Genomic DNA, 22,288 nt, shown 5'->3' on the forward strand with positions numbered 1-22,288 from the left:
TGGCGGGACCCTAGTGGCCCGGGTGTGGGCGGGGCGGGGCGGAACCGTGAGTCCAGCCTTGCGACTCGGAGGTCCCCAATCCCTGGCGTTCGGCGGCAGTCCCTTTGGGAGGGGCCCCTTGGGGGCCGACCTAGGGTTAGGGTTAGTCCCCAGGAGGCCGGCAGGCTCGATCCACCGGCTCTGCGGCGAATGGAGGGGTGGGCCAGGGTGAGGTCGCTGGCGAACGGAAGGGTGGGCCCCAACATTGTGGCTCGGTGGGCCTTCGAATGTGGCAGGGGGCTCGGAGGGCCCTGCTCGTTCTTCCGCCATGAAGGACCGGCAACGCCCCCAGCTCCCCGGGTGGCAGCGGAGGGCAGGGTCAGTCCGGCACTGGTGCTTGGGTTTCCCCAATCCCCAGCGTTGCGGCGCCAGGCCCCTTGGGAGGGGCGCCTCGGGGACTGTCCTAGGGTTAGGTTAAGCCCCAGGAGGCCAGCAGTCCCGATCCGCCGGCTGTGCAGTGAGCGGAGGGATTGACCGTGGTAGGGCGCAGTCGAGCGGTAGCGTGGTAGCCAGCGTTTTGGCGTGGGGGGCCTTCTTATTTCACCGGAGGCTCCGAGGGCCCTGCCGGTTAGCCCGCCCTGAATGCCCGGCGGCGCTCCTAGCGGCCCGCGTGGCGGCGGGGTGGCAGGGTGAGCCCGGCGCTGGGGCTTGCGGGTCCCCAATCCCTGCCGTTGCGGCACCAAGCCTCTTGGGAGGGGCCACTCTGGGGCCCACCTAGGGTTCAGGTTAGCCCCGAGGAGCCCGGCAGGCCGGATCCGCCAGCTGTGTGGCTTGAGGGGCGGCGGGCCGAGGTGAGGGCGCTGTAGAGCGGGAGCGTGGGCCTCAGCGTTTTGGCGCGGGGGACCTACGAAAGTCGCCGGGGGCTCGGAGGGCCCTGCCCGTTCCCCCACCCTGAATGACCGGCGGCGCCCCAAGTGGCCCGGGTAGCAGCACAGGGGCAGGTTGAGTACATCGCTGGGGCTTGGGGGTCCTCAATCTCCGGCGTCGTGGCGCCAGGCCCTTTGGGAGTGCCCTTCGGGGGCCGACCTAGGGTTAGGGTTAGCCCCCAGGAGGCCGGCAGCCCCGATACGATGGCTGTGGGGCGAGCGGAGGGGTGGGCCGAGGTGAGGGCACTGGGGAGTGGGATTGTGGGCCCCTGCATTTTGGCGCTGGAGGCTTCAAATGTCTCCGGTTTCTCCAGGGCCCTGTCCGTTCTCCCGCCCTGAATGACCGGCGGCGCCCCTAGAGGCCCGGGTGGCAGCGTTGTGGGAGGGTGAGTCTGGCTCTGGGGCTTGGGGTCCCAGATCCCCGGCGTAGTGGCACCAGGACCCTTGGGAGGGGCCCCTGGGGGGCCGACCTAGGGTTAGGGTTAGCCCCAAGGAGACCGTCAGGCCCAATCCGCACACTGTGCGGCGAGCGGAGGTGCGGGCCGAAGTGAGGGCGCTGGGGAGCGGGAGCGTGGGCCCAAGCATTTTGGTGCGTGGGCCCTTAGATGTTCACTGGGATTCGGAGGGCCCTGCCCATTCTCCCGCCCTGAATGACCGGTGGCGCCCCTAGTTGCCTGGGTGCCAGCGGGGTGGCAGGGTGAGTCCGGTGCTGGGGCTTGGGGGTCATCAATCCCCGGTGTTGTGGCGACAGGCCCCTTGGGAGGGGCCCCTCAGGGGCCAACCTAGGGTTAGGTTTAGCCCCCAGGAGCCCGGCAGGCCCAATCCGCCTGCTGAGCGGCGAGCAGAGGGGTGGGCCAAGGTGAGTGAGCTGGGGAGCGGGAGCGTGGGCCCAAGCGTTTTGGAGCGGGGGGCCTTCGAAGGTCACCGGGGCTTGGAGGGCCCTACCCGTTCTCTCGCCTGAATGACCGGCGGCGCCCCTAGCGGCCCGGGTGATGGCGGGGCGGCAGGGTGAGTCCGGTGCTGAGGCTCGGGCTTCCCTATACCTGACGTTGCAGTGCCAGGCCCCTTGGGAAGGGCCCCTCTGGGCCGATGTAGGGCTAGAATGAGCCCTCAGGAGGCCGGCAGGCCCAATCCACCATCTTGAGGCAAATGGAGTCGCGGTCCTAGGTGAGGGCGCTGGCGAGCGGAGCGTGGGTCCCAGCGTTTTGGTGCTGGGGCCTTCAAAGTTCACCGGGGCTCAGAGGGCCCTGCCTGTTCTCCCGCCCAAAACGACCGGTGGCGCCCTAGCACCACTGGTGTCAGCGGGGCAGCAGGGTGAGTCCGGCATTACGACTCGAGGGTCCCCAATCCCCGGCGTTGTGGCGGCAGGCCCCTTCAGAGGGGCCCCTCTGGGGCCGACCTAGGATTAGAGTTAGCCCCCAGGAGGCCGGCAGGCCTGATCCGCCAGCTGTGCGGAGAGCGGAGGGGCCGGCTGAGGTGAGGGCGCTGGCGAGCTCCAGCGTGGGCCCTAGCGTTTCGGCGCGGATGGCCTTCCAAATCACCGGAGTCTCGAGGGCCCTGCCCATTCTCCCACCCTGAGGGACTAGCGATGCCCCAGTGGGCCCGATGTCGACGGGGTGGCAGGGTGAGTCCGGCGCTGCGGCTCGGGTGTCCCCAATCCCCGGCTTTGGTCACCAGTCCCCTTGGGAGGGGCCCCTCTGGGGCCAACCTAGGGTTAGGGTTAGCCCCCAGGAGGCCGGCAGGCCCCATACGCCAGCTGTGCGGCGAGCGGAGGGGCGGGCCACGGTGAGGGCACTGGCGAGCTGGAAGGTGGTACCCAAAGTTTTGGCGCCGGGGGCCCTCGAATGTCGCCGGGGACTCGGAGGGCCCTGCCCGTTCTCCCGCCCTGAATGAGTGGCGGCTCCCCTAGCAACCCGAGTGGTGGCGGGGCGGCAGGGTGGGCCTGGCGCTGAGGCTCGGGGGTCCCCAATGCCAGGCGTTGCGGCACCAGGCCCCTTGGGAGGGGCCCCTTGGGGGCCGACCTAGGGTAAAGGTTAGCTCCTGTAGGCCGGCAGGCAAGATCCGCAGTCTGGGGCGAATGGAGGCGTGGTCGAAGATCAGGGCTCTGGCGAGCAGGAGAGTGGGCCCCAGCGTTTTGGCGCTGGGGGCCTTCGAAGGTCACCGGGGCAGGGAGGGCCCTGCCCATTCTCCCGCCCTGAATGATTGGCGGGACCCTAGTGGCCCGGGTGTGGGCGGGGCGGGGCGGAACCGTGAGTCCAGCCTTGCGACTCGGAGGTCCCCAATCCCTGGCGTTCGGCGGCAGTCCCTTTGGGAGGGGCCCCTTGGGGGCCGACCTAGGGTTAGGGTTAGTCCCCAGGAGGCCGGCAGGCTCGATCCACCGGCTCTGCGGCGAATGGAGGGGTGGGCCAGGGTGAGGTCGCTGGCGAACGGAAGGGTGGGCCCCAACATTGTGGCTCGGTGGGCCTTCGAATGTGGCAGGGGGCTCGGAGGGCCCTGCTCGTTCTTCCGCCATGAAGGACCGGCAACGCCCCCAGCTCCCCGGGTGGCAGCGGAGGGCAGGGTCAGTCCGGCACTGGTGCTTGGGTTTCCCCAATCCCCAGCGTTGCGGCGCCAGGCCCCTTGGGAGGGGCGCCTCGGGGACTGTCCTAGGGTTAGGTTAAGCCCCAGGAGGCCAGCAGTCCCGATCCGCCGGCTGTGCAGTGAGCGGAGGGATTGACCGTGGTAGGGCGCAGTCGAGCGGTAGCGTGGTAGCCAGCGTTTTGGCGTGGGGGGCCTTCTTATTTCACCGGAGGCTCCAAGGGCCCTGCCGGTTAGCCCGCCCTGAATGCCCGGCGGCGCTCCTAGCGGCCCGCGTGGCGGCGGGGTGGCAGGGTGAGCCCGGCGCTGGGGCTTGCGGGTCCCCAATCCCTGCCGTTGCGGCACCAAGCCTCTTGGGAGGGGCCACTCTGGGGCCCACCTAGGGTTCAGGTTAGCCCCGAGGAGCCCGGCAGGCCGGATCCGCCAGCTGTGTGGCTTGAGGGGCGGCGGGCCGAGGTGAGGGCGCTGTAGAGCGGGAGCGTGGGCCTCAGCGTTTTGGCGCGGGGGACCTACGAAAGTCGCCGGGGGCTCGGAGGGCCCTGCCCGTTCCCCCACCCTGAATGACCGGCGGCGCCCCAAGTGGCCCGGGTAGCAGCGGAGGGGCAGGTTGAGTACATCGCTGGGGCTTGGGGGTCCTCAATCTCCGGCGTCGTGGCGCCAGGCCCTTTGGGAGTGCCCTTCGGGGGCCGACCTAGGGTTAGGGTTAGCCCCCAGGAGGCCGGCAGCCCCGATACGATGGCTGTGGGGCGAGCGGAGGGGTGGGCCGAGGTGAGGGCACTGGGGAGTGGGATTGTGGGCCCCTGCATTTTGGCGCTGGAGGCTTCAAATGTCTCCGGTTTCTCCAGGGCCCTGTCCGTTCTCCCGCCCTGAATGACCGGCGGCGCCCCTAGAGGCCCGGGTGGCAGCGTTGTGGGAGGGTGAGTCTGGCTCTGGGGCTTGGGGTCCCAGATCCCCGGCGTAGTGGCACCAGGACCCTTGGGAGGGGCCCCTGGGGGGCCGACCTAGGGTTAGGGTTAGCCCCAAGGAGACCGTCAGGCCCAATCAGCACACTGTGCGGCGAGCGGAGGTGCGGGCCGAAGTGAGGGCGCTGGGGAGCGGGAGCGTGGGCCCAAGCATTTTGGTGCGTGGGCCCTTAGATGTTCACTGGGATTCGGAGGGCCCTGCCCATTCTCCCGCCCTGAATGACCGGTGGCGCCCCTAGTTGCCTGGGTGCCAGCGGGGTGGCAGGGTGAGTCCGGTGCTGGGGCTTGGGGGTCATCAATCCCCGGTGTTGTGGCGACAGGCCCCTTGGGAGGGGCCCCTCAGGGGCCAACCTAGGGTTAGGTTTAGCCCCCAGGAGCCCGGCAGGCCCAATCCGCCTGCTGAGCGGCGAGCAGAGGGGTGGGCCAAGGTGAGTGAGCTGGGGAGCGGGAGCGTGGGCCCAAGCGTTTTGGAGCGGGGGGCCTTCGAAGGTCACCGGGGCTTGGAGGGCCCTACCCGTTCTCTCGCCTGAATGACCGGCGGCGCCCCTAGCGGCCCGGGTGATGGCGGGGCGGCAGGGTGAGTCCGGTGCTGAGGCTCGGGCTTCCCTATACCTGACGTTGCAGTGCCAGGCCCCTTGGGAAGGGCCCCTCTGGGCCGATGTAGGGCTAGAATGAGCCCTCAGGAGGCCGGCAGGCCCAATCCACCATCTTGAGGCAAATGGAGTCGCGGTCCTAGGTGAGGGCGCTGGCGAGCGGAGCATGGGTCCCAGCGTTTTGGTGCTGGGGCCTTCAAAGTTCACCGGGGCTCAGAGGGCCCTGCCTGTTCTCCCGCCCAAAACGACCGGTGGCGCCCTAGCACCACTGGTGTCAGCGGGGCAGCAGGGTGAGTCCGGCATTACGACTCGAGGGTCCCCAATCCCCGGCGTTGTGGCGGCAGGCCCCTTCAGAGGGGCCCCTCTGGGGCCGACCTAGGATTAGAGTTAGCCCCCAGGAGGCCGGCAGGCCTGATCCGCCAGCTGTGCGGAGAGCGGAGGGGCCGGCTGAGGTGAGGGCGCTGGCGAGCTCCAGCGTGGGCCCTAGCGTTTCGGCGCGGATGGCCTTCCAAATCACCGGAGTCTCGAGGGCCCTGCCCATTCTCCCACCCTGAGGGACTAGCGATGCCCCAGTGGGCCCGATGTCGACGGGGTGGCAGGGTGAGTCCGGCGCTGCGGCTCGGGTGTCCCCAATCCCCGGCTTTGGTCACCAGTCCCCTTGGGAGGGGCCCCTCTGGGGCCAACCTAGGGTTAGGGTTAGCCCCCAGGAGGCCGGCAGGCCCCATACGCCAGCTGTGCGGCGAGCGGAGGGGCGGGCCACGGTGAGGGCACTGGCGAGCTGGAAGGTGGTACCCAAAGTTTTGGCGCCGGGGGCCCTCGAATGTCGCCGGGGACTCGGAGGGCCCTGCCCGTTCTCCCGCCCTGAATGAGTGGCGGCTCCCCTAGCAACCCGAGTGGTGGCGGGGCGGCAGGGTGGGCCTGGCGCTGAGGCTCGGGGGTCCCCAATACCAGGCGTTGCGGCACCAGGCCCCTTGGGAGGGGCCCCTTGGGGGCCGACCTAGGGTAAAGGTTAGCTCCTGTAGGCCGGCAGGCAAGATCCGCAGTCTGGGGCGAATGGAGGCGTGGTCGAAGATCAGGGCTCTGGCGAGCAGGAGAGTGGGCCCCAGCGTTTTGGCGCTGGGGGCCTTCGAAGCTCACCGGGGCAGGGAGGGCCCTGCCCATTCTCCCGCCCTGAATGATTGGCGGGACCCTAGTGGCCCGGGTGTGGGCGGGGCGGGGCGGAACCGTGAGTCCAGCCTTGCGACTCGGAGGTCCCCAATCCCTGGCGTTCGGCGGCAGTCCCTTTGGGAGGGGCCCCTTGGGGGCCGACCTAGGGTTAGGGTTAGTCCCCAGGAGGCCGGCAGGCTCGATCCACCGGCTCTGCGGCGAATGGAGGGGTGGGCCAGGGTGAGGTCGCTGGCGAACGGAAGCGTGGGCCCCAACATTGTGGCTCGGTGGGCCTTCGAATGTGGCAGGGGGCTCGGAGGGCCCTGCTCGTTCTTCCGCCATGAAGGACCGGCAACGCCCCCAGCTCCCCGGGTGGCAGCGGAGGGCAGGGTCAGTCCGGCACTGGTGCTTGGGTTTCCCCAATCCCCAGCGTTGCGGCGCCAGGCCCCTTGGGAGGGGCGCCTCGGGGACTGTCCTAGGGTTAGGTTAAGCCCCAGGAGGCCAGCAGTCCCGATCCGCCGGCTGTGCAGTGAGCGGAGGGATTGACCGTGGTAGGGCGCAGTCGAGCGGTAGCGTGGTAGCCAGCGTTTTGGCGTGGGGGGCCTTCTTATTTCACCGGAGGCTCCGAGGGCCCTGCCGGTTAGCCCGCCCTGAATGCCCGGCGGCGCTCCTAGCGGCCCTCGTGGCGGCGGGGTGGCAGGGTGAGCCCGGCGCTGGGGCTTGCGGGTCCCCAATCCCTGCCGTTGCGGCACCAAGCCTCTTGGGAGGGGCCACTCTGGGGCCCACCTAGGGTTCAGGTTAGCCCCGAGGAGCCCGGCAGGCCGGATCCGCCAGCTGTGTGGCTTGAGGGGCGGCGGGCCGAGGTGAGGGCGCTGTAGAGCGGGAGCGTGGGCCTCAGCGTTTTGGCGCGGGGGACCTACGAACGTCGCCGGGGGCTCGGAGGGCCCTGCCCGTTCCCCCACCCTGAATGACCGGCGGCGCCCCAAGTGGCCCGGGTAGCAGCGGAGGGGCAGGTTGAGTACATCGCTGGGGCTTGGGGGTCCTCAATCTCCGGCGTCGTGGCGCCAGGCCCTTTGGGAGTGCCCTTCGGGGGCCGACCTAGGGTTAGGGTTAGCCCCCAGGAGGCCGGCAGCCCCGATACGATGGCTGTGGGGCGAGCGGAGGGGTGGGCCGAGGTGAGGGCACTGGGGAGTGGGATTGTGGGCCCCTGCATTTTGGCGCTGGAGGCTTCAAATGTCTCCGGTTTCTCCAGGGCCCTGTCCGTTCTCCCGCCCTGAATGACCGGCGGCGCCCCTAGAGGCCCGGGTGGCAGCGTTGTGGGAGGGTGAGTCTGGCTCTGGGGCTTGGGGTCCCAGATCCCCGGCGTAGTGGCACCAGGACCCTTGGGAGGGGCCCCTGGGGGGCCGACCTAGGGTTAGGGTTAGCCCCAAGGAGACCGTCAGGCCCAATCCGCACACTGTGCGGCGAGCGGAGGTGCGGGCCGAAGTGAGGGCGCTGGGGAGCGGGAGCGTGGGCCCAAGCATTTTGGTGCGTGGGCCCTTAGATGTTCACTGGGATTCGGAGGGCCCTGCCCATTCTCCCGCCCTGAATGACCGGTGGCGCCCCTAGTTGCCTGGGTGCCAGCGGGGTGGCAGGGTGAGTCCGGTGCTGGGGCTTGGGGGTCATCAATCCCCGGTGTTGTGGCGACAGGCCCCTTGGGAGGGGCCCCTCAGGGGCCAACCTAGGGTTAAGTTTAGCCCCCAGGAGCCCGGCAGGCCCAATCCGCCTGCTGAGCGGCGAGCAGAGGGGTGGGCCAAGGTGAGTGAGCTGGGGAGCGGGAGCGTGGGCCCAAGCGTTTTGGAGCGGGGGGCCTTCGAAGGTCACCGGGGCTTGGAGGGCCCTACCCGTTCTCTCGCCTGAATGACCGGCGGCGCCCCTAGCGGCCCGGGTGATGGCGGGGCGGCAGGGTGAGTCCGGTGCTGAGGCTCGGGCTTCCCTATACCCGACGTTGCAGTGCCAGGCCCCTTGGGAAGGGCCCCTCTGGGGCCGATGTAGGGCTAGAATGAGCCCTCAGGAGGCCGGCAGGCCCAATCCACCGTCTTGAGGCAAATGGAGTCGCGGTCCTAGGTGAGGGCGCTGGCGAGCGGAGCGTGGGTCCCAGCGTTTTGGTGCTGGGGCCTTCAAAGTTCACCGGGGCTCAGAGGGCCCTGCCTGTTCTCCCGCCCAAAACGACCGGTGGCGCCCTAGCACCACTGGTGTCAGCGGGGCAGCAGGGTGAGTCCGGCATTACGACTCGAGGGTCCCCAATCCCCGGCGTTGTGGCGGCAGGCCCCTTCAGAGGGGCCCCTCTGGGGCCGACCTAGGATTAGAGTTAGCCCCCAGGAGGCCGGCAGGCCTGATCCGCCAGCTGTGCGGAGAGCGGAGGGGCCGGCTGAGGTGAGGGCGCTGGCGAGCTCCAGCGTGGGCCCTAGCGTTTCGGCGCGGATGGCCTTCCAAATCACCGGAGTCACGAGGGCCCTGCCCATTCTCCCACCCTGAGGGACTAGCGATGCCCCAGTGGGCCCGATGTCGACGGGGTGGCAGGGTGAGTCCGGCGCTGCGGCTCGGGTGTCCCCAATCCCCGGCTTTGGTCACCAGTCCCCTTGGGAGGGGCCCCTCTGGGGCCAACCTAGGGTTAGGGTTAGCCCCCAGGAGGCCGGCAGGCCCCATACGCCAGCTGTGCGGCGAGCGGAGGGGCGGGCCACGGTGAGGGCACTGGCGAGCTGGAAGGTGGTACCCAAAGTTTTGGCGCCGGGGGCCCTCGAATGTCGCCGGGGACTCGGAGGGCCCTGCCCGTTCTCCCGCCCTGAATGAGTGGCGGCTCCCCTAGCAACCCGAGTGGTGGCGGGGCGGCAGGGTGGGCCTGGCGCTGAGGCTCGGGGGTCCCCAATGCCAGGCGTTGCGGCACCAGGCCCCTTGGGAGGGGCCCCTTGGGGGCCGACCTAGGGTAAAGGTTAGCTCCTGTAGGCCTGCAGGCACGATCTGCAGTCTGGGGCGAATGGAGGCGCGGTCGAAGATCAGGGCGCTGGCGAGCAGGAGAGTGGGCCCCAGCGTTTTGGCGCTGGGGGCCTTCGAAGGTCACCGGGGCAGGGAGGGCCCTGCCCATTCTCCCGCCCTGAATGATTGGCGGGACCCTAGCGGCCCGGGTGTGGGCGGGGCGGGGCGGAACCGTGAGTCCAGCCTTGCGACTCGGAGGTCCCCAATCCCTGGCGTTCGGCGGCAGTCCCTTTGGGAGGGGCCCCTTGGGGGCCGACCTAGGGTTAGGGTTAGTCCCCAGGAGGCCGGCAGGCTCGATCCACCGGCTCTGCGGCGAATGGAGGGGTGGGCCAGGGTGAGGTCGCTGGCGAACGGAAGCGTGGGCCCCAACATTGTGGCTCGGTGGGCCTTCGAATGTGGCAGGGGGCTCGGAGGGCCCTGCTCGTTCTTCCGCCATGAAGGACCGGCAACGCCCCTAGCTCCCCGGGTGGCAGCGGAGGGCAGGGTCAGTCCGGCACTGGTGCTTGGGTTTCCCCAATCCCCAGCGTTGCGGCGCCAGGCCCCTTGGGAGGGGCGCCTCGGGGACTGTCCTAGGGTTAGGTTAAGCCCCAGGAGGCCAGCAGTCCCGATCCGCCAGCTGTGCAGTGAGCGGAGGGATTGACCGTGGTAGGGCGCAGTCGAGCGGTAGCGTGGTAGCCAGCGTTTTGGCGTGGGGGGCCTTCTTATTTCACCGGAGGCTCCGAGGGCCCTGCCGGTTAGCCCGCCCTGAATGCCCGGCGGCGCTCCTAGCGGCCCGCGTGGCGGCGGGGTGGCAGGGTGAGCCCGGCGCTGGGGCTTGCGGGTCCCCAATCCCTGCCGTTGCGGCACCAAGCCTCTTGGGAGGGGCCACTCTGGGGCCCACCTAGGGTTCAGGTTAGCCCCGAGGAGCCCGGCAGGCCGGATCCGCCAGCTGTGTGGCTTGAGGGGCGGCGGGCCGAGGTGAGGGCGCTGTAGAGCGGGAGCGTGGGCCTCAGCGTTTTGGCGCGGGGGACCTACGAACGTCGCCGGGGGCTCGGAGGGCCCTGCCCGTTCCCCCACCCTGAATGACCGGCGGCGCCCCAAGTGGCCCGGGTAGCAGCGGAGGGGCAGGTTGAGTACATCGCTGGGGCTTGGGGGTCCTCAATCTCCGGCGTCGTGGCGCCAGGCCCTTTGGGAGTGCCCTTCGGGGGCCGACCTAGGGTTAGGGTTAGCCCCCAGGAGGCCGGCAGCCCCGATACGATGGCTGTGGGGCGAGCGGAGGGGTGGGCCGAGGTGAGGGCACTGGGGAGTGGGATTGTGGGCCCCTGCATTTTGGCGCTGGAGGCTTCAAATGTCTCCGGTTTCTCCAGGGCCCTGTCCGTTCTCCCGCCCTGAATGACCGGCGGCGCCCCTAGAGGCCCGGGTGGCAGCGTTGTGGGAGGGTGAGTCTGGCTCTGGGGCTTGGGGTCCCAGATCCCCGGCGTAGTGGCACCAGGACCCTTGGGAGGGGCCCCTGGGGGGCCGACCTAGGGTTAGGGTTAGCCCCAAGGAGACCGTCAGGCCCAATCCGCACACTGTGCGGCGAGCGGAGGTGCGGGCCGAAGTGAGGGCGCTGGGGAGCGGGAGCGTGGGCCCAAGCATTTTGGTGCGTGGGCCCTTAGATGTTCACTGGGATTCGGAGGGCCCTGCCCATTCTCCCGCCCTGAATGACCGGTGGCGCCCCTAGTTGCCTGGGTGCCAGCGGGGTGGCAGGGTGAGTCCGGTGCTGGGGCTTGGGGGTCATCAATCCCCGGTGTTGTGGCGACAGGCCCCTTGGGAGGGGCCCCTCAGGGGCCAACCTAGGGTTAGGTTTAGCCCCCAGGAGCCCGGCAGGCCCAATCCGCCTGCTGAGCGGCGAGCAGAGGGGTGGGCCAAGGTGAGTGAGCTGGGGAGCGGGAGCGTGGGCCCAAGCGTTTTGGAGCGGGGGGCCTTCGAAGGTCACCGGGGCTTGGAGGGCCCTACCCGTTCTCTCGCCTGAATGACCGGCGGCGCCCCTAGCGGCCCGGGTGATGGCGGGGCGGCAGGGTGAGTCCGGTGCTGAGGCTCGGGCTTCCCTATACCCGACGTTGCAGTGCCAGGCCCCTTGGGAAGGGCCCCTCTGGGGCCGATGTAGGGCTAGAATGAGCCCTCAGGAGGCCGGCAGGCCCAATCCACCGTCTTGAGGCAAATGGAGTCGCGGTCCTAGGTGAGGGCGCTGGCGAGCGGAGCGTGGGTCCCAGCGTTTTGGTGCTGGGGCCTTCAAAGTTCACCGGGGCTCAGAGGGCCCTGCCTGTTCTCCCGCCCAAAACGACCGGTGGCGCCCTAGCACCACTGGTGTCAGCGGGGCAGCAGGGTGAGTCCGGCATTACGACTCGAGGGTCCCCAATCCCCGGCGTTGTGGCGGCAGGCCCCTTCAGAGGGGCCCCTCTGGGGCCGACCTAGGATTAGAGTTAGCCCCCAGGAGGCCGGCAGGCCTGATCCGCCAGCTGTGCGGAGAGCGGAGGGGCCGGCTGAGGTGAGGGCGCTGGCGAGCTCCAGCGTGGGCCCTAGCGTTTCGGCGCGGATGGCCTTCCAAATCACCGGAGTCTCGAGGGCCCTGCCCATTCTCCCACCCTGAGGGACTAGCGATGCCCCAGTGGGCCCGATGTCGACGGGGTGGCAGGGTGAGTCCGGCGCTGCGGCTCGGGTGTCCCCAATCCCCGGCTTTGGTCACCAGTCCCCTTGGGAGGGGCCCCTCTGGGGCCAACCTAGGGTTAGGGTTAGCCCCCAGGAGGCCGGCAGGCCCCATACGCCAGCTGTGCGGCGAGCGGAGGGGCGGGCCACGGTGAGGGCACTGGCGAGCTGGAAGGTGGTACCCAAAGTTTTGGCGCCGGGGGCCCTCGAATGTCGCCGGGGACTCGGAGGGCCCTGCCCGTTCTCCCGCCCTGAATGAGTGGCGGCTCCCCTAGCAACCCGAGTGGTGGCGGGGCGGCAGGGTGGGCCTGGCGCTGAGGCTCGGGGGTCCCCAATGCCAGGCGTTGCGGCACCAGGCCCCTTGGGAGGGGCCCCTTGGGGGCCGACCTAGGGTAAAGGTTAGCTCCTGTAGGCCGGCAGGCAAGATCCGCAGTCTGGGGCGAATGGAGGCGTGGTCGAAGATCAGGGCGCTGGCGAGCAGGAGAGTGGGCCCCAGCGTTTTGGCGCTGGGGGCCTTCGAAGCTCACCGGGGCAGGGAGGGCCCTGCCCATTCTCCCGCCCTGAATGATTGGCGGGACCCTAGTGGCCCGGGTGTGGGCGGGGCGGGGCGGAACCGTGAGTCCAGCCTTGCGACTCGGAGGTCCCCAATCCCTGGCGTTCGGCGGCAGTCCCTTTGGGAGGGGCCCCTTGGGGGCCGACCTAGGGTTAGGGTTAGTCCCCAGGAGGCCGGCAGGCTCGATCCACCGGCTCTGCGGCGAATGGAGGGGTGGGCCAGGGTGAGGTCGCTGGCGAACGGAAGGGTGGGCCCCAACATTGTGGCTCGGTGGGCCTTCGAATGTGGCAGGGGGCTCGGAGGGCCCTGCTGGTTCTTCCGCCATGAAGGACCGGCAACGCCCCCAGCTCCCCGGGTGGCAGCGGAGGGCAGGGTCAGTCCGGCACTGGTGCTTGGGTTTCCCCAATCCCCAGCGTTGCGGCGCCAGGCCCCTTGGGAGGGGCGCCTCGGGAACTGTCCTAGGGTTAGGTTAAGCCCCAGGAGGCCAGCAGTCCCGATCCGCCGGCTGTGCAGTGAGCGGAGGGATTGACCGTGGTAGGGCGCAGTCGAGCGGTAGCATGGTAGCCAGCGTTTTGGCGTGGGGGGCCTTCTTATTTCACCGGAGGCTCCGAGGGCCCTGCCGGTTAGCCCGCCCTGAATGCCCGGCGGCGCTCCTAGCGGCCCGCGTGGCGGCGGGGTGGCAGGGTGAGCCCGGCGCTGGGGCTTGCGGGTCCCCAATCCCTGCCGTTGCGGCACCAAGCCTCTTGGGAGGGGCCACTCTGGGGCCCACCTAGGGTTCAGGTTAGCCCCGAGGAGCCCGGCAGGCCGGATCCGCCAGCTGTGTGGCTTGAGGGGGGGCGGGCCGAGGTGAGGGCGCTGTAGAGCGGGAGCGTGGGCCTCAGCGTTTTGGCGCGGGGGACCTACGAACGTCGCCGGGGGCTCGGAGGGCCCTGCCCGTTCCCCCACCCTGAATGACCGGCGGCGCCCCAAGTGGCCCGGGTAGCAGCGGAGGGGCAGGTTGAGTACATCGCTGGGGCTTGGGGGTCCTCAATCTCCGGCGTCGTGGCGCCAGGCCCTTTGGGAGTGCCCTTCGGGGGCCGACCTAGGGTTAGGGTTAGCCCCCAGGAGGCCGGCAGCCCCGATACGATGGCTGTGGGGCGAGCGGAGGGGTGGGCCGAGGTGAGGGCACTGGGGAGTGGGATTGTGGGCCCCTGCATTTTGGCGCTGGAGGCTTCAAATGTCTCCGGTTTCTCCAGGGCCCTGTCCGTTCTCCCGCCCTGAATGACCGGCGGCGCCCCTAGAGGCCCGGGTGGCAGCGTTGTGGGAGGGTGAGTCTGGCTCTGGGGCTTGGGGTCCCAGATCCCCGGCGTAGTGGCACCAGGACCCTTGGGAGGGCCCCTGGGGGGCCGACCTAGGGTTAGGGTTAGCCCCAAGGAGACCGTCAGGCCCAATCCGCACACTGTGCGGCGAGCGGAGGTGCGGGCCGAAGTGAGGGCGCTGGGGAGCGGGAGCGTGGGCCCAAGCATTTTGGTGCGTGGGCCCTTAGATGTTCACTGGGATTCGGAGGGCCCTGCCCATTCTCCCGCCCTGAATGACCGGTGGCGCCCCTAGTTGCCTGGGTGCCAGCGGGGTGGCAGGGTGAGTCCGGTGCTGGGGCTTGGGGGTCATCAATCCCCGGTGTTGTGGCGACAGGCCCCTTGGGAGGGGCCCCTCAGGGGCCAACCTAGGGTTAAGTTTAGCCCCCAGGAGCCCGGCAGGCCCAATCCGCCTGCTGAGCGGCGAGCAGAGGGGTGGGCCAAGGTGAGTGAGCTGGGGAGCGGGAGCGTGGGCCCAAGCGTTTTGGAGCGGGGGGCCTTCGAAGGTCACCGGGGCTTGGAGGGCCCTACCCGTTCTCTCGCCTGAATGACCGGCGGCGCCCCTAGCGGCCCGGGTGATGGCGGGGCGGCAGGGTGAGTCCGGTGCTGAGGCTCGGGCTTCCCTATACCCGACGTTGCAGTGCCAGGCCCCTTGGGAAGGGCCCCTCTGGGGCCGATGTAGGGCTAGAATGAGCCCTCAGGAGGCCGGCAGGCCCAATCCACCGTCTTGAGGCAAATGGAGTCGCGGTCCTAGGTGAGGGCGCTGGCGAGCGGAGCGTGGGTCCCAGCGTTTTGGTGCTGGGGCCTTCAAAGTTCACCGGGGCTCAGAGGGCCCTGCCTGTTCTCCCGCCCAAAACGACCGGTGGCGCCCTAGCACCACTGGTGTCAGCGGGGCAGCAGGGTGAGTCCGGCATTACGACTCGAGGGTCCCCAATCCCCGGCGTTGTGGCGGCAGGCCCCTTCAGAGGGGCCCCTCTGGGGCCGACCTAGGATTAGAGTTAGCCCCCAGGAGGCCGGCAGGCCTGATCCGCCAGCTGTGCGGAGAGCGGAGGGGCCGGCTGAGGTGAGGGCGCTGGCGAGCTCCAGCGTGGGCCCTAGCGTTTCGGCGCGGATGGCCTTCCAAATCACCGGAGTCACGAGGGCCCTGCCCATTCTCCCACCCTGAGGGACTAGCGATGCCCCAGTGGGCCCGATGTCGACGGGGTGGCAGGGTGAGTCCGGCGCTGCGGCTCGGGTGTCCCCAATCCCCGGCTTTGGTCACCAGTCCCCTTGGGAGGGGCCCCTCTGGGGCCAACCTAGGGTTAGGGTTAGCCCCCAGGAGGCCGGCAGGCCCCATACGCCAGCTGTGCGGCGAGCGGAGGGGCGGGCCACGGTGAGGGCACTGGCGAGCTGGAAGGTGGTACCCAAAGTTTTGGCGCCGGGGGCCCTCGAATGTCGCCGGGGACTCGGAGGGCCCTGCCCGTTCTCCCGCCCTGAATGAGTGGCGGCTCCCCTAGCAACCCGAGTGGTGGCGGGGCGGCAGGGTGGGCCTGGCGCTGAGGCTCGGGGGTCCCCAATGCCAGGCGTTGCGGCACCAGGCCCCTTGGGAGGGGCCCCTTGGGGGCCGACCTAGGGTAAAGGTTAGCTCCTGTAGGCCGGCAGGCACGATCTGCAGTCTGGGGCGAATGGAGGCGCGGTCGAAGATCAGGGCGCTGGCGAGCAGGAGAGTGGGCCCCAGCGTTTTGGCGCTGGGGGCCTTCGAAGGTCACCGGGGCAGGGAGGGCCCTGCCCATTCTCCCGCCCTGAATGATTGGCGGGACCCTAGCGGCCCGGGTGTGGGCGGGGCGGGGCGGAACCGTGAGTCCAGCCTTGCGACTCGGAGGTCCCCAATCCCTGGCGTTCGGCGGCAGTCCCTTTGGGAGGGGCCCCTTGGGGGCCGACCTAGGGTTAGGGTTAGTCCCCAGGAGGCCGGCAGGCTCGATCCACCGGCTCTGCGGCGAATGGAGGGGTGGGCCAGGGTGAGGTCGCTGGCGAACGGAAGCGTGGGCCCCAACATTGTGGCTCGGTGGGCCTTCGAATGTGGCAGGGGGCTCGGAGGGCCCTGCTCGTTCTTCCGCCATGAAGGACCGGCAACGCCCCTAGCTCCCCGGGTGGCAGCGGAGGGCAGGGTCAGTCCGGCACTGGTGCTTGGGTTTCCCCAATCCCCAGCGTTGCGGCGCCAGGCCCCTTGGGAGGGGCGCCTCGGGGACTGTCCTAGGGTTAGGTTAAGCCCCAGGAGGCCAGCAGTCCCGATCCGCCGGCTGTGCAGTGAGCGGAGGGATTGACCGTGGTAGGGCGCAGTCGAGCGGTAGCGTGGTAGCCAGCGTTTTGGCGTGGGGGGCCTTCTTATTTCACCGGAGGCTCCGAGGGCCCTGCCGGTTAGCCCGCCCTGAATGCCCGGCGGCGCTCCTAGCGGCCCGCGTGGCGGCGGGGTGGCAGGGTGAGCCCGGCGCTGGGGCTTGCGGGTCCCCAATCCCTGCCGTTGCGGCACCAAGCCTCTTGGGAGGGGCCACTCTGGGGCCCACCTAGGGTTCAGGTTAGCCCCGAGGAGCCCGGCAGGCCGGATCCGCCAGCTGTGTGGCTTGAGGGGCGGCGGGCCGAGGTGAGGGCGCTGTAGAGCGGGAGCGTGGGCCTCAGCGTTTTGGCGCGGGGGACCTACGAACGTCGGCGGGGGCTCGGAGGGCCCTGCCCGTTCCCCCACCCTGAATGACCGGCGGCGCCCCAAGTGGCCCGGGTAGCAGCGGAGGGGCAGGTTGAGTACATCGCTGGGGCTTGGGGGTCCTCAATCTCCGGCGTCGTGGCGCCAGGCCCTTTGGGAGTGCCCTTCGGGGGCCGACCTAGGGTTAGGGTTAGCCCCCAGGAGGCCGGCAGCCCCGATACGATGGCTGTGGGGCGAGCGGAGGGGTGGGCCGAGGTGAGGGCACTGGGGAGTGGGATTGTGGGCCCCTGCATTTTGGCGCTGGAGGCTTCAAATGTCTCCGGTTTCTCCAGGGCCCTGTCCGTTCTCCCGCCCTGAATGACCGGCGGCGCCCCTAGAGGCCCGGGTGGCAGCGTTGTGGGAGGGTGAGTCTGGCTCTGGGGCTTGGGGTCCCAGATCCCCGGCGTAGTGGCACCAGGACCCTTGGGAGGGCCCCTGGGGGGCCGACCTAGGGTTAGGGTTAGCCCCAAGGAGACCGTCAGGCCCAATCCGCACACTGTGCGGCGAGCGGAGGTGCGGGCCGAAGTGAGGGCGCTGGGGAGCGGGAGCGTGGGCCCAAGCATTTTGGTGCGTGGGCCCTTAGATGTTCACTGGGATTCGGAGGGCCCTGCCCATTCTCCCGCCCTGAATGACCGGTGGCGCCCCTAGTTGCCTGGGTGCCAGCGGGGTGGCAGGGTGAGTCCGGTGCTGGGGCTTGGGGGTCATCAATCCCCGGTGTTGTGGCGACAGGCCCCTTGGGAGGGGCCCCTCAGGGGCCAACCTAGGGTTAGGTTTAGCCCCCAGGAGCCCGGCAGGCCCAATCCGCCTGCTGAGCGGCGAGCAGAGGGGTGGGCCAAGGTGAGTGAGCTGGGGAGCGGGAGCGTGGGCCCAAGCGTTTTGGAGCGGGGGGCCTTCGAAGGTCACCGGGGCTTGGAGGGCCCTACCCGTTCTCTCGCCTGAATGACCGGCGGCGCCCCTAGCGGCCCGGGTGATGGCGGGGCGGCAGGGTGAGTCCGGTGCTGAGGCTCGGGCTTCCCTATACCCGACGTTGCAGTGCCAGGCCCCTTGGGAAGGGCCCCTCTGGGGCCGATGTAGGGCTAGAATGAGCCCTCAGGAGGCCGGCAGGCCCAATCCACCGTCTTGAGGCAAATGGAGTCGCGGTCCTAGGTGAGGGCGCTGGCGAGCGGAGCGTGGGTCCCAGCGTTTTGGTGCTGGGGCCTTCAAAGTTCACCGGGGCTCAGAGGGCCCTGCCTGTTCTCCCGCCCAAAACGACCGGTGGCGCCCTAGCACCACTGGTGTCAGCGGGGCAGCAGGGTGAGTCCGGCATTACGACTCGAGGGTCCCCAATCCCCGGCGTTGTGGCGGCAGGCCCCTTCAGAGGGGCCCCTCTGGGGCCGACCTAGGATTAGAGTTAGCCCCCAGGAGGCCGGCAGGCCTGATCCGCCAGCTGTGCGGAGAGCGGAGGGGCCGGCTGAGGTGAGGGCGCTGGCGAGCTCCAGCGTGGGCCCTAGCGTTTCGGCGCGGATGGCCTTCCAAATCACCGGAGTCTCGAGGGCCCTGCCCATTCTCCCACCCTGAGGGACTAGCGATGCCCCAGTGGGCCCGATGTCGACGGGGTGGCAGGGTGAGTCCGGCGCTGCGGCTCGGGTGTCCCCAATCCCCGGCTTTGGTCACCAGTCCCCTTGGGAGGGGCCCCTCTGGGGCCAACCTAGGGTTAGGGTTAGCCCCCAGGAGGCCGGCAGGCCCCATACGCCAGCTGTGCGGCGAGCGGAGGGGCGGGCCACGGTGAGGGCACTGGCGAGCTGGAAGGTGGTACCCAAAGTTTTGGCGCCGGGGGCCCTCGAATGTCGCCGGGGACTCGGAGGGCCCTGCCCGTTCTCCCGCCCTGAATGAGTGGCGGCTCCCCTAGCAACCCGAGTGGTGGCGGGGCGGCAGGGTGGGCCTGGCGCTGAGGCTCGGGGGTCCCCAATGCCAGGCGTTGCGGCACCAGGCCCCTTGGGAGGGGCCCCTTGGGGGCCGACCTAGGGTAAAGGTTAGCTCCTGTAGGCCGGCAGGCACGATCCGCAGTCTGGGGCGAATGGAGGCGCGGTCGAAGATCAGGGCGCTGGCGAGCAGGAGAGTGGGCCCCAGCGTTTTGGCGCTGGGGGCCTTCGAAGGTCACCGGGGCAGGGAGGGCCCTGCCCATTCTCCCGCCCTGAATGATTGGCGGGACCCTAGCGGCCAGGGTGTGGGCGGGGCGGGGCGGAACCGTGAGTCCAGCCTTGCGACTCGGAGGTCCCCAATCCCTGGCGTTCGGCGGCAGTCCCTTTGGGAGGGGCCCCTTGGGGGCCGACCTAGGGTTAGGGTTAGTCCCCAGGAGGCCGGCAGGCTCGATCCACCGGCTCTGCGGCGAATGGAGGGGTGGGCCAGGGTGAGGTCGCTGGCGAACGGAAGCGTGGGCCCCAACATTGTGGCTCGGTGGGCCTTCGAATGTGGCAGGGGGCTCGGAGGGCCCTGCTCGTTCTTCCGCCATGAAGGACCGGCAACGCCCCTAGCTCCCCGGGTGGCAGCGGAGGGCAGGGTCAGTCCGGCACTGGTGCTTGGGTTTCCCCAATCCCCAGCGTTGCGGCGCCAGGCCCCTTGGGAGGGGCGCCTCGGGGACTGTCCTAGGGTTAGGTTAAGCCCCAGGGGGCCAGCAGTCCCGATCCGCCGGCTGTGCAGTGAGCGGAGGGATTGACCGTGGTAGGGCGCAGTCGAGCGGTAGCGTGGTAGCCAGCGTTTTGGCGTGGGGGGCCTTCTTATTTCACCGGAGGCTCCGAGGTCCCTGCCGGTTAGCCCGCCCTGAATGCCCGGCGGCGCTCCTAGCGGCCCGCGTGGCGGCGGGGTGGCAGGGTGAGCCCGGCGCTGGGGCTTGCGGGTCCCCAATCCCTGCCGTTGCGGCACCAAGCCTCTTGGGAGGGGCCACTCTGGGGCCCACCTAGGGTTCAGGTTAGCCCCGAGGAGCCCGGCAGGCCGGATCCGCCAGCTGTGTGGCTTGAGGGGGGGCGGGCCGAGGTGAGGGCGCTGTAGAGCGGGAGCGTGGGCCTCAGCGTTTTGGCGCGGGGGACCTACGAACGTCGCCGGGGGCTCGGAGGGCCCTGCCCGTTCCCCCACCCTGAATGACCGGCGGCGCCCCAAGTGGCCCGGGTAGCAGCGGAGGGGCAGGTTGAGTACATCGCTGGGGCTTGGGGGTCCTCAATCTCCGGCGTCGTGGCTCCAGGCCCTTTGGGAGTGCCCTTCGGGGGCCGACCTAGGGTTAGGGTTAGCCCCCAGGAGGCCGGCATCCCCGACACGATGGCTGTGGGGCGAGCGGAGTGGTGGGCCGAGGTGAGGGCACTGGGGAGTGGGATTGTGGGCCCCTGCATTTTGGCGCTAGAGGCTTCAAATGTCTCCGGTTTCTCCAGGGCCCTGTCCGTTCTCCCGCCCTGAATTACCGGCAGCGCCCCTAGAGGCCCAGGTGGCATCGTTGTGGGAGGGTGAGTCTGGCTCTGGGGCTTGGGGTCTCAGATCCCCAGCGTAGTGGCACCAGGACCCTTGGGAGGGGCCCCTGGGGGGCCGACCTAGGGTTAGGGTTAGCCCCAAGGAGACCGTCAGGCCCAATCTGCACACTGTGCCTCGAGCGGAGGTGCGGGCCGAAGTGAGGGCTCTGGGGAGCGGGAGCGTGGGCACCAGAGTTTTGGTGTTGGGAAACTTTGAAGGTCACAGGTGGCTCAGAAGGTCCTGCCCTTCTCTCGCCCTCTATGACTGGCGGTGCCCCTAGCGGCCCGGGTCTGTACAGTGCGGCAGGTTGAATCTGGCTCTGGGGCTCTGAGTCACCAATCCCCAGCATTGCAGAGCCAGGCCACTTGGGATGTCCACTCAAGGCCAACCTAGGGTTTTGGTTTGCTGCCAGGAGCCCAGCAGGCCCTATCCACCAGGTCTGAAGCATGCGTAGGGGCAGACAGAGGTGAGGGCGCTGGCGAGCAGGATCCTGGGAGCCAACGTTTTTGCGCGGGGAGCCTTCAAAGGTCAGCGTGGGCTCGGAGGGCTCTGCCCTATCTCCTGCCCTGATTAACCGGCAGGGCCTCTAGTGGCTCGGGTGGCTGAAGGGTGGCAGGTTGAGTCTGGCACATGGGTTCGGTGTCCCAATCCCCAGCGTTGCGAAGCCAGGTCCCTTGGGAAAGTCCCTCGGGGGCCGACCTATGTTTAGGGTTAGCCTCCAGGAGCACTGCAGGCCCGATACACCACCTGTGTGTCGAGCGGAGAGTTGGGGCGAGGTGCAGGTTCTGGTGAACATGATCCTGGGCCCAAGCGTTTTGGTTTGGTGCGCCTTTGTATGTCGGCAGGGGTTCGGAGGGCCCTCCAGTTCTCCCACTCTGAATGAATTGCGGCGCCCCTAGCGGCCCGTGTGGGGCGGGGCGGCAGTGTGTATTCGGTGCTGGCGCTTGGCGGTCCCCAATCCCTGGCGTTGCGGCGCCTGGCCCCTTAGGAAGGGACCTTCAGGGGCTGTACTATGGTTAGGGTTAGCGCCCAGGAGGCCGGCAGGCCCGAGTCGCCGGCTCTGCGAAGAGCAGAGGTGCGGGCCATGTTGAGGGTGATGCAGAGCAGGAGCGTGGTCCCCAGCGTTTTCGCGCCCTGGGCCTTCGAATGTTGCCATGTCTCAAAAGGCCCTCCCTGTTCTCCTGCCCTGAATAACCAGCGGCGCGCTTTATGGCTCCGTTCGCGGTGGGGCGTCAGGGTGAGTCCCGCGCTGCAGCTCAGGGATCCCCAATCCCCAGCGTTGCGGGGCCAGGCCCCTTGGGAGGGGCTCCTCCTGGGCTGACCTAGGGTTAGAGTTAGCACCCAGGAGGCCGGTAGGCCCAATCCTCTGGCTGGGCAGCGAGAGGTACACGGGCCGAGGTAAAGGCTCTGGCGAGTGGGAGTGTGGGCCCCTGCATTTTGGCGCAGGAGGCTTCAAATGTCGCAGGTTTCTCCAGGGCCCTGTCCATTCTCCCGCCCTGAATGAGCGGTGGCGCCCCTAGCGGCCTGGTGGCGATGGTGCTGCAGGGTGAGTCTGGCTCTGGGGCTCTGAGTCACCAATCCCCAGTGTTGCAGAGCCAGGCCCCTTGGGTTGTGCCCCACGGGGCCTACCTAGGATTTCAGTTAGCCCCCAGGAGCCTGGCAGGCACCTTCCACTGGCTCTGCAACAAGCGGAGGGGCGGGCCGAGGTGAGGGCACTGGGGAGCAGGAGGAATGGAGGCAATGTTTTTGCACGGGGGGCCTTCGAAGGTCAGCGGGGGCTCCGAGGGCCCTGTCCATTCTCCCGCCCTGATTGACCAGTGGTCTCTAGCGGCTCGGGTGGCTGAAGGGCAGCAGGGTGAGTCCAGCACTTGGGCTCGGGGTCCCCATCCCCAGCGTTGTGACGCCAGGCCCCTGGGAAGTGACCCTCGGGGGCCGAACTATGGTTAAGGTTAGCCCCCAGGAGGCCGGCAGGCCCGATACACCACCTGGGCGTCGAACAGAGTTGGGCTGAGGTGAGGGTGCTGGTGAATATGAGCATGGGCCCAAGTGTTTTTGGTTCGGGGTGCCTTTGAAAGTTCGCGGGGATTGGGAGGGCCCTGTCCATCCTCCCAACGTGAATGAATGGCAGCGCCCCTAGCGGCCCAGGTGGGGAGAGGTGGCAGGGTGCATCCGGCACTGGGGCTTGGGGGTCCCCAATCCCCAGCATTGCGGCACCAGGCCCCTTGGGAGGGGCCCTTCGGGGGCGAATCTAGAGTTAAGTTTAGCCCGTAGGAGGCCAGCAGGCCCTATTCGACAGCTGTGTGGAGAGCAGAGTGGCAGACCTAGGTGAGGGCGCTGGTGAGT

This window comes from Ursus americanus, chromosome 32 (genome assembly GCF_024610735.1).
Source record: "Ursus americanus isolate L20-20 chromosome 32, mUrsAme1.1.p, whole genome shotgun sequence".
Taxonomy (NCBI): Eukaryota; Metazoa; Chordata; class Mammalia; order Carnivora; family Ursidae; genus Ursus; species Ursus americanus.